The 11,000-nt window shown below is 37.0% G+C and overlaps 2 long non-coding RNA genes across 9 annotated transcripts; both read left to right on the top strand.

Moving 5' to 3' along the window:
- Positions 1-2,100: 2,100 nt before the first annotated feature.
- On the top strand, positions 2,101-7,512 carry LOC126928038 (uncharacterized). Of its 5 annotated transcripts, none has more exons than XR_007716202.1 (5): positions 2,103-2,877; positions 3,006-3,265; positions 5,941-6,161; positions 6,958-7,297; positions 7,377-7,512. It is a non-coding gene; the product is annotated as an uncharacterized LOC126928038 (long non-coding RNA). The 5 variants fall into 5 exon arrangements; XR_007716204.1 differs by lacking the exons at positions 2,103-2,877; positions 3,006-3,265 and adding exons at positions 5,095-5,478; positions 5,607-5,866; XR_007716201.1 differs by lacking the exon at positions 3,006-3,265 and having other exon boundaries at positions 2,101-2,877; positions 5,607-6,161.
- A 3-nt stretch (positions 7,513-7,515) lies between these two features.
- LOC126928039 (uncharacterized) lies at positions 7,516-10,256 on the top strand. 4 transcript variants are annotated; one of them, XR_007716207.1, is made up of 4 exons: positions 7,516-7,704; positions 7,779-8,008; positions 8,542-9,143; positions 9,453-10,256. It is a non-coding gene; the product is annotated as an uncharacterized LOC126928039 (long non-coding RNA). The 4 variants fall into 4 exon arrangements; XR_007716208.1 differs by having other exon boundaries at positions 8,542-9,151; XR_007716206.1 differs by having other exon boundaries at positions 7,516-7,668; positions 8,542-10,256.
- The last annotated feature ends 744 nt before the right edge of the window (positions 10,257-11,000 follow it).

Here is an 11,000-nt window from a genome sequence, read left to right as displayed (position 1 = left end):
CGCGATAAGTTGTTTTCGACGAGGTAAATTCGCGAAATTGTTTTCTTTGAAACTCCATAGTTATCCTCAGTGTTGACCCAATATTAATCTTATTCGCTTCGTGCCACGGTAATTAGCCTTCGCGTCTGGTTGCTCGTTTTGAGGATCGGGACACAGTTTCTCATTTTTAACGGGCACTTTGCGCGGTCAATTCACGCGCGCCATTTCTCCTAGACGTGACCGATTCTTCACCAGACTTCTACTTCCATCTTTCTGGTGCCATCATGGCCAATGTGTTTCTTATTCTTCTCCAAAGACTTTCCACGTCGTCGTCATGAATTCCACGTTCGATCGATACTCGAGATCTCACGCTATTTTTCTTCCGTGCACCTATCCAAATATCAGACACCTGACCACCATTCGAAGAAACATGAACATCTCCATTCTGCGATTTCGATGCGAAATTTCAGTCAGTCAGAGCAATTTCGCTGGCCAGAAACACAAAACCAATTTGTTTAAATTTCCCACATTGTTTATTAGAAAATTAAACCACCTATTGCTTAATGTTCGTATCGGATATCAGTTGCCTGCATTATGCAACCAGTTTAACGTTACAATGCGCTTGTTAGTTCACGTTTGTAACAACTGTGGTCACATTTGCATACGATACGAGATTCCTCCCGGAAACTCTGGTTTTGGATCATTAAAGTTAACTCGATACATACACAGCAGATAGAATGTTCCTTTGCCTTCAAACGAAATCAGACTTTCAATTCGTTTCATATAACAGTTTGTTGCGATATGAAGCTCTTTGCTTTCGTCGAAACGGAAGTAGATGAGATACGTTCAAGTCAGACACGTACGCTTAATGAAGTTTAATTGAATTACGGTATTGTCGTACATACTTAACACATCTTTGACCGGTCACGAGTTAACTCGTGTTTTCATGGCCAAATTGTGCACCATTACACGCAGATGATTGTTACACTGTTTATCATACGAAAAAGAAATATTAAAAGTTGAAATAAAAATATATAAAATTTATTAAAGTTTATTTATATTGTTTTACTTTCACATCCAATTACGAAATAATAACCGATGACATGAGATAAATTCTCAGTAAAATTTCCGGTCAACAATGTGTTAAATTTTATTTATTATATATCCTTGCAGTGCAATAGATTATTTACCTAATTATTGTAATTACACGTCTACTCTTTTGTGTAAACAAGCCGTATTTTCTAGTCGCTTATTCATTAGATCGATTAATCCCACAAAACAAAAAATAGACAAAACTGATGAAATTATGTAAAATAAGCGTCGATCAAAAAGTGCTTCGGCACTAAAATCTCAATAATTTCGAAAACTCCAGCTAACCATTGCGGCCTAATTCAACGATGTTTCAGCGATACCTATTTCCACTATCTGTTCGTTTATTTCTGTCCGAAATTGTAATCGGTCGAAGAATATGGAACATTTGATAGAACTCAACTTATGGTCAAGAGCTACCAGGCTACGGACTGGTGCTTTAATTCTCAAATACAAGAAAAGGGATGGAATAATTCATAAGGGGGTTGCCGTTTCCTCAGCGTTTTGTGCGTCCGGAGCTTCCACGCGGAATAGCTCCTTTTCAAGCGGATTATTCCACAAGCTACCAAGCTAATGCAGCTTCCAAGCAGCTCGTACCTTCGTCTAGCAGTTCCTGGTACGCCTGGCCTGTAATCCGTCACTTGGGAAATATTGATCCGCCATCGAACATAAAAGGGACAAAAAGAAAAACGTGGAGAGAAGATCACAGATTTTCCTGCGGCGCGACGAAGAGATCCAAGTTGTCTTCCGCTAGACTCAACCAACCAATTTCTGCTGGCTCGACGAACGTGATTAAGGAAAATTAATTATCTCTGGTCGACCATATGAAACATTTGTTTATCCTCGTCGAGTTAAGCTTTCGTGGACTTTGATAATTAATTAGCGACATCCTCGAAGACATTACAGTCGATTAATCGGGATAATTGAGTAACCCGGCTTTCCTCGTATCATTATCTACCATTTTGGAATCCTTTCTATTCCACACAACTGGTATCTGCCTCAGCTCTACTTCAATTTCCTTGCTCTCGTCTCGACTTATCGTCCCGAATTTCCGTCTACGCTTGCCAATTTCCGTGTGTCTTCTGATTCAAGATGATCTTACGATCCTTTGCTTCGTATTAATTAAATTGGCCACGATAAGCGGGACAGCGTACGTGATATAAAGTTTTCATAAGTATTTTGACATTTTCAATAGGAAACTTGTATGTCCATATTGTACGCGCTACATGAAACATTTTGAAATTTCATTTCATTAGCACTGTAACATGACATGATTATTTTTCTTCTTTTTTGACAATTTGGAAGGATTAATTTAATAGACCAAGTGTAAAAAGATTTCGAAGAAATTGCAATTAGTCGAAAGAAGAAGAAAATAGCAAAGATCTTTCGATGTCTGTTACTTGATTCCATTGATCAACCAATTTCGATAAAATGTTCAACATATCTGTAACTGAACAACGTCATCATCCTCCTACGTACATGAACTATGAACTTTCGCGCATTTAGAGGAAATTTAAAAATGCAAAATTGCGCAAAATATACATACATATATATGTAAACTCCCTAGAGTTCAGGTAGGATAGGGATTCTTTTCGTTTTACGGGTAGCACGACAGGCTGTGTTTCATGGACAGAACGATCTTCCTTTGTTTTACGGACGGCCATTTGAAGAAACACGTTCTTCCCAAACGAACGGACAGAGAGTTACATTAGAGACAGATAAGGTTACAGAATAGTTATTTAAGATTTTAAAGACTGAAGGAGAAATATTGGTAGCTAAGGACGTTGAAAATCGATTCTCGATTTTCAGGTAAACATTGTATCAAAGACTTGTTATTTCCCATGTAGATAATTATCGTTATTTATTGTTATAGACGCATATTAATTGTTTATTTTTGTATTTTTAATTACTTCATAATAAAAAAACTCGATTTTCAGACTTTAGAATCGATCCCTGAATTATCCAATTATTGAACCTTATAAATCGACTTTCCCTACGCCATGTTGCTGAAAGTTAACCTACGCGTCGTCATGAACGAGAACGCGAAACAGTAGAAGATAGAGAAGATATAGAATCTATCAGAAGACCAGAAGACGAAATATGCTGTATTTTCCCCCCGGAATATCAAGAAGAAAAGTACCATCAATAATTATTCAGTTTACCAATAGTGAAGAAGGTCGCAAACAGTCTAACCAAGGTAGGCCAATGTAGAAATATTAAACTCACAATAGATGACGAGACAGCAACATTGTATATCAATACGGATTCAAGCTTCGCAATTCGAGACATTGTCTTAGAGGAACCAGAAATAACTCGCACAAGAAAAACAAAGACGGAAATTGACATGGTAAAACTTCTAGAGACTCTCCGAAAATGAGATAAGAGGGAAATAGAGGAAATAAACTTCAATATAGAACAATTTGAAGGAACTCGAAAAGCCACAGACTGGATATCGGAGCATGAAGAGGAATGCAAAAGATACAAAATAAAAGGTAATGAGGAAAAAGTCAAAGGTTTAAGAAAGTATCTAGGAAAAACAGCAGAAAGAAAGCAGTACCAAAGGAATCTGCTGAAAGCTGAAGTACACAACTGGGAAGATTGGAGGAAGCATTTGGAGTGGTATTTGGCTTGTCGAGTGCCGCCACACTCCAATGCCCGGTTAACAGCTGCATGGTGTGATGATCGATGTCCATCTTCTTTTTGGTAAATAGCAGCGCACTCGGTATTAATTTCCTTGCGCCTCCAGTTCCCCCTTCAGCTCGTTGCCGTCATCCGCGCCGATCTTGGTCTTATGGATCTTGTTCCTCTCGTAAGTCTCTCCGAGCATCTTTATCTTTATGTAGATCGGGAGATTCCCGGTCAACACGCAAAGTGCCGCGTGGGAGACGGTACGGTATGCCGTCGTTGTTATGCACAGGGCCGTTCGTTGTGCCCGTTTCAGCTTCTTCCTGTTCTTATCGGTATTCGCTAAGCTAATTCTTCTTTCTGAACCCATACTGCCTCCGATGGAACTGGTCCGTTCCGATGCATCTCTCGATGATCTTCTTAAAGCATTTTTCCCAGATCTTGCTCATGGCTGGGAGTATGCTTATCGGCCGGTACGCGTTAAGGAGACTGGGATCCTTTCCCGGCTTCCTTAGCAGTATTACTCTGGCCGTCTTCCAGCAGTCCAGGAGTCTTCGAGTCTTCCATCGACTCCTGCAGCCTTCTTGGTGTTCATTCTTCCGGCGGCATCGACGACATCGCCTTCGCCGATGACGACGCTGAAGCTGATGTCTCCTACTTCTTCGCGGCCCTCGTAATGGGAGGGTCCGTGTCCCATGGTGAATAGCCTCTGTAGGACTGCTTCCACCATGTCGATCGGCATGTCGTTGGTTGGTTTCTTGCTTTTGCATCTCTTCATGACTGTGCGATAGGGTTTGCCTTCTTGCTTTTCTGTATGGATGGAAACGCGTTCGAAAAGTAGAACGGAGTAATTAGCGATGCACGGTCCCAGGCTGGTGAATATTTTTCCATCGGGAGAAGCCAGGTCGAGCGATACAAGATTTATATGCTCGTTCTGCCAGTTATTTCAATGTCTGTTACGCGATAGAAAATGAACATAAATGAATAATAAATGTATTACAGCCATAAAGATTGCTTGATGTACGCCACCGTTTTTCCCCTATTTCTCCGATACAATTTTCCTTTTTTTTTTCTTTGCGAAACACTTTACTAATCGGTACGTATTCGAATTATCCTCACTATTCTCGGTTGTTTCCGTTTCCTTTGGATTTACATAAGTACTCGTTTGATGTACGTGCAGAGTGAGATAATAATTATTAACAGCTATAAAATAAGAAGCGAAAATACGTTGAAACTCGACTTCTAGATTCGCGAGACTTTGCAGAGCCTCGAAACTCTCGTGTTTCAAACCTAACAAAAAGTTGTAGAGGGAGAATTACATTGCGAGATCTTTTAAGGAATATCGTATCCTTGTAATAGGATTATTTCAGCGAGGGAAATTCCGTGTTGCGTGTAACGCGTTGCAAAGCCATGAGCTTTCTTTCGGGTTAATATACATAACCGCCTTATTGAACTTTCCATCTCACACGTGAATTTTGCGATGTAATTATCAACACGAGGAGGGTGATGTAAACTCCCTAGAGTTCATGTAGGATAGGGATTCTTTTCGTTTTACGTGTAGCACGACAGGCTGTGTTTCATGGACAGAACGATCTTCCTTTGTTTTACGGACGGCCATTTGAAGAAACACGTTCTTCCCAAACGAACGGACAGAGAGTTACATTAGAGACAGATAAGGTTACAGAATAGTTATTTAAGATTTTAAAGACCGAAGATTTAAGATTTAAAGACGGAAGGAGAAATATTGGTAGCTAAGGACGTTGAAAATCGATTCTCGATTTTCAGGTAAACATTGTATCAAAGACTTGTTATTTCCCGTGTAGATAATTTTCGTTATTTATTGTTATAGACGCATATTAATTGTTTATTTTTGTATTTTTAATTACTTCATAATAAAAAAACTCGATTTTCAGACTTTAGAATCGATCCCTGAATTATCCAATTATTGAACCTTATAAATCGACTTTCCCTACGCCATGTTGCTGAAAGTTAACCTATGCGTCGTCATGAACGAGAACGCGAAACAGTAGAAGATAGAGAAGATATAGAATCTATCAGAAGACCAGAAGACGAAATATGCTGTATTTTCCCCCCGGAATATCAAGAAGAAAAGTACCATCAACAATTATTCAGTTTACCAATAGTGAAGAAGGTCGCAAACAGTCTAACCAAGGTAGGCCAATGTAGAAATATTAAACTCACAATAGATGACGAGACAGCAACATTGTATATCAATACGGATTCAAGCTTCGCATTTCGAGACATTGTCTTAGAGGAACCAGAAATAACTCGCACAAGAAAAACAAAGACGGAAATTGACATGGTAAAACTTCTAGAGACTCTCCGAAAATGAGATAAGAGGGAAATAGAGGAAATAAACTTCAATATAGAACAATTTGAAGGAACTCGAAAAGCCACAGACTGGATATCGGAGCATGAAGAGGAATGCAAAAGATACAAAATAAAAGGTAATGAGGAAAAAGTCAAAGGTTTAAGAAAGTATCTAGGAAAAACAGCAGAAAGAAAGCAGTACCAAAGGAATCTGCTGAAAGCTGAAGGACACAACTGGGAAGATTGGAGGAAGCATTTCTCAAAACTTTTAATCCTTTGAGTGCTGTGGGCCCATATAGGTGTCTGGTGAAAGCTATCAGTAAGGACTAAGGATATATATACTCGTTTTCTGTAAGTGACTGGCATGGACTAACGACACATGTATGGGTTTCTCAATTGTTCCAAACACCTACGTAGAAGTAATACTACTACATTTGTGTGAAATAAATATAAATGCATTCCTTACGGCATTAAACAAATGCCAATAGTGTCTCCTTATTGTTGAAGTGATCACCACTTGTAAGAAAACTCTACATATGGTTTTGTTAGTTTTCTCAAGCACTGAGATTTTCACATACAATTAAATTATTAACTTGTGTTCTATTTACTAAATTTAGTTTTCTAGTTTATTACCCAAATTCTAGTTAATTGTAAATTTCAATGTTTATAATAAATAATTAAAAATAATTAAAAAATTTCTTCAATCATTTAATATCGCGCAAAAGAATTGCTATAACTTATAACGATTTGTGCTTTGAATAGTCAATCAACAGAGTTCAATCTACCGAAAAATTATTTCGTCCATAGCGATCGTCAGCGCTAGATACGCGCCGTAAGTACGGACGGCATAGGCCGCGAGTATTCAGCACTCAAAGGTTAAGAGTAAAGGTTGGTCGGTAATACGATATGCTTACAATTTTATATACCTTTCAGGTTCGTTCATAGAATATGCAATAGAGGAAGGACGACTAATATTGGAAGTAAAAGAAGTAAAAAGAAGAATGCCTGAAGATGTGAGGGTGCACCCGATTGTCATTGGATTACCTATCGAAATCCAAGATAAAATTGAAAGAGAAAGTATACAGTCAACAAATAACCTAATGGGAATTTTGGGACAATATGAAGATTGGAGAAACTGATTCCATAAAAATTATCCGTGCAGATCGATACCCAGTAATGACATCCAAAGAAATTCGAGTATGCGAGAAAGAAGAAAATTAAATTAATTTTCACCTCGATTGACTGTCCATCCTCCAATGGACTAAACGAGAGGGTAAATCAGACATTAGTAAACAGCATCAGATGTAAGATCAATTCGAAAAAAAAAAAGAGAAACTGGACAAAAATTGCAGAAGAAAGCGTAGAAGAGTACAATAACACCAGACACAGTGTAACGGGATTTGTCCCAAATCATTTACTGTGTGGAAAAATGATTGAAATCGTCCCTAAGGGAATAATGGAGAATATGAAGAATACTTGAAGAATACAGTGATATAGTCTTCACCCACAACGGAAACAAAATGAATAGAAATAAGCTGGAAGAAATTAGGAAAGGACCTCTCAAAATTCTAAGAAGGATTTCAAACTTCATATATGAAGTGGATAACGGTAATCGGAGATCTGATGGGAATTTCTTCCACTCAAGTAAGCTGATCCCTTATAGAGAAGATAATTAACGATGTAATTATGAACACGAGGAGGGGAGATGTAAACTCCCTAGAGTTCATGTAGGATAGAGATTCTTTCTGTTTTAGGGGTAGCACGACAGGCTGTGTTTCACGGATAGAACGATCTTCCTTTGTTTTACGGACGACCATTTGAAGAAGCACGTTTTTCCCAAACGGACGGACAGAGAGTTACATTAGAGACAGGCAAGGTTACAGAATAGTTATTTAAGATTTTAAAGACTGAAGATTTAAGATTTAAAGACTGAAGAAGAAATATCGGTAGCTGAGGACGTTGAAAATCGATTCTCGATTTTCAGGTAAACATTCTACCAAAGACTTGTTATTTCCCGTGTTGATAATTATCGTTATTTATTGTTATAGACGCATATTAATTGTTGTTTATTTTTGTATTTTTAATTATTTCATAATAAAAAAAACTCGATTTTCAGACTTCAGAATCGATCCCGGAACTATCCAATTATTGAACGTTATATATATAATAATATAAAAAATACTTAAAATATTCAAAGTACTATGATTTCTCTAATACTTGTTAGGTAAAACAATTTTCTACCGAGGTTCTTCTCTCTTAATTGCATTCTCGAAAATATGAATTTATATAAAAATCCGTAGTCTAGTCTAACTGATATAATATGTGTTGTTTAAATTTTACTACAGGCCCAGATAAAAAAGACGTAAAAAGTGACCTTTACTTCCTATTTCGAAATTCCAACCGTATTGCTATTTCTTCAAATTATCTTTACACGTCATCCAGTAATCTAATCTTTCTAACTTCCCCAAAAAGATGAAGTCGCTTGGCTGGATTTTAATAAAGTTATTATGTTTCAAGGAACGTGTGCTGATATTTGATCGTCATCAAGGAAGCCGTGCTTTGATGTAATATTAATGAATCAGCGTATATTTATACTTGGGTAGATATTAAATGAAGATAATATATAGGATAAAATGGAAGATAATATTTCAACAGATATCACAGAAATATAGTAGAAATATAGTACGATAATTATGATAATATGGACATGATACAATGGCTGAATGGATTTAATATGATTCTTTTAATTAATCGTGACGCTAGGTTTATCTCTGCATCGAATAATCAATTGGAACGTGGATATAAGGGTAAGAAAATTAAAATGGTGCGAGACAAGCGGTATGTAACTTTATAAAATTAAATCTGCTAAGGAAAATGTGCAATTTAACAGATAAAATAATTTATAATACACGCAACATGTTTATAAAATTTTTTTTATGAGACGTATTCAGATACAATACTTTCGTAAGCCCCTGTTTATTTGACAAGGTCTACAGCGTATTCACCGTTCTACTCTTTTCGCTAGATGCTGAGGGTACTCGATAATCGAGTGACTTTCGTGACTTCGAGTGATTTCACTCAACGTCCAACGAACAGCTCGAAGCCGAATACCAGGAATAGTAAGAAAGTATTTACCAATCATTTTAAAATCCTGGATAAATCACGTACATTAGTTAAAGATAAACAAAAGAACAGAATTAAATATTCCAGAGCTACAAGAGGCTCCGCCCCTTTTTTTTCTTAACAAGCTCTTTACTATTCGTCATGAGAATTTAACAGCAACAATTTGTGTCTCGCGTGACTTACAAAATTTTAGTAATAAGATCCAACTGTATAAGAGAGCTCTGGAATAATTTATTTCGGGTTTATTTGCATCTTATTTAAAGGGACAAAGTCCAAAGAGGGACTGATACTCTCTTTTTTTCCAGTTTCTTCTACACAGAAAGGAGGAGCAAGCTTACCCTTCGTACAATAAATAGAAGGAGCTACATACGTTTTTAATCGCAAAGATCGCGGTAAACTTACGAAATTTGGAAACGTCAAGGGTATCGTAAGGTTTCTGTGAATCCTTTTTATGGATTCCCGTGAGTCTCGATTTACTGCCGCTTTTCGTATTTCTTGTGCGTATTAAAGGACTTTGCACGACGCAATCTCAGCGGAAAATCTTAGCAATAAAACGTCCAGCTGTTAACCACAACTGGCATTGAAAAATTTGGAAATGTCGTAAAAGTCCAGATTGTCGAAGTAACACGTGCACGTTGTTCAAGTAACATCGTAAAAAACAATTTAGAGGAGACAATTATTATAATAGAATTTCTCAAATAATTAGTATGACGTGTGCCATGTGAATAAATAGTCGTGTTTGATGTGGTATTATTACTTTCCCATCAAATTTAACTGTTCTTTTGGCAATCTACGTAAGAGATTCAAAGCAAACAAATCCATCGACTGTAAGTATTTATTAAACATTTCTAAACTCAAAATAAAAGAGAGAGAGAGAGAGAGAGAGAGACAGTAATGACTCGCCACTTTTTATTTTGTTAATCTAAAATAAATTTATTCAGCAGTTTACCAAGGCCCACCTTTACCTGGTTTGATGCAAATGAGAAACGGTAAGTGTTAGCAACACCATTTCCAAGAAACTTGAGGTACTATGTCAAACTTAGTTGACACGAGAAGCAACCACTGTACGCTTAACTGACGGTCACGGAATACATTACTTCTTGATACAATCTTCCTGCTTGATTTCCCTTTACCTTTGATTTTCTCCTACCTCTGGAAACCACTTTGGTATTTAATATTAACATAGTTCTTTAGATGGAACAACTAGCTCTCTCGATAAACTTAAATATAAATAGAGAACTTTGTTACGAATTTAATTTTAGAACAATTAGTGGAATGTTTGTCAATCTGCATTCAAAGTGAATAAAATTCGCGTTATGGAATTATTCCTTTCATAAATAAGCGAGTGGCTGCCGATTCAGATAAATTGAAAAATTAGTTGCGAAGAAGTAGACAATGTTTTTTTATTCCCGTAGTTTTCTTACGCCAGGTGAATTAAAATTAACAGAGTTTTCTTATCATGCAGATTTCTGCATGTTCATCTAATAAACTGGAAATTTGCCGCAAGCGGCAAGCCACGCCGATTCGCCGAAACTCTTATCGAACAAAATAACTAGAAACTTCTTCCCTCGCTCTACTTTCCATACATGCGCTAGTTTCTCTATACATATTCGTTTTTCCATTTTTGTTGCAAACGCTTCTTCGCTTCGATGATCATAGGTTGATAAATCAAAGGCTTTATTCGAGCTTATTCCAGTCGAATTTTTTCCTTAGTTTTAATCAAAATTCCCTTCCATCCGTATTAATCTTGTCACGTATAAGCAGCTGAGTTTAATTTCGCTCTTCGTGTACGAACTACAATTCGTGAAATACAATTTATATGACCATCAACTCGACGGTCCACATTTACACGA

This window comes from Bombus affinis, unplaced genomic scaffold (genome assembly GCF_024516045.1).
Source record: "Bombus affinis isolate iyBomAffi1 unplaced genomic scaffold, iyBomAffi1.2 ctg00000497.1, whole genome shotgun sequence".
NCBI lineage: Eukaryota > Metazoa > Arthropoda > Insecta > Hymenoptera > Apidae > Bombus > Bombus affinis.
This window is presented reverse-complemented; position numbering and strand designations above follow the sequence as displayed.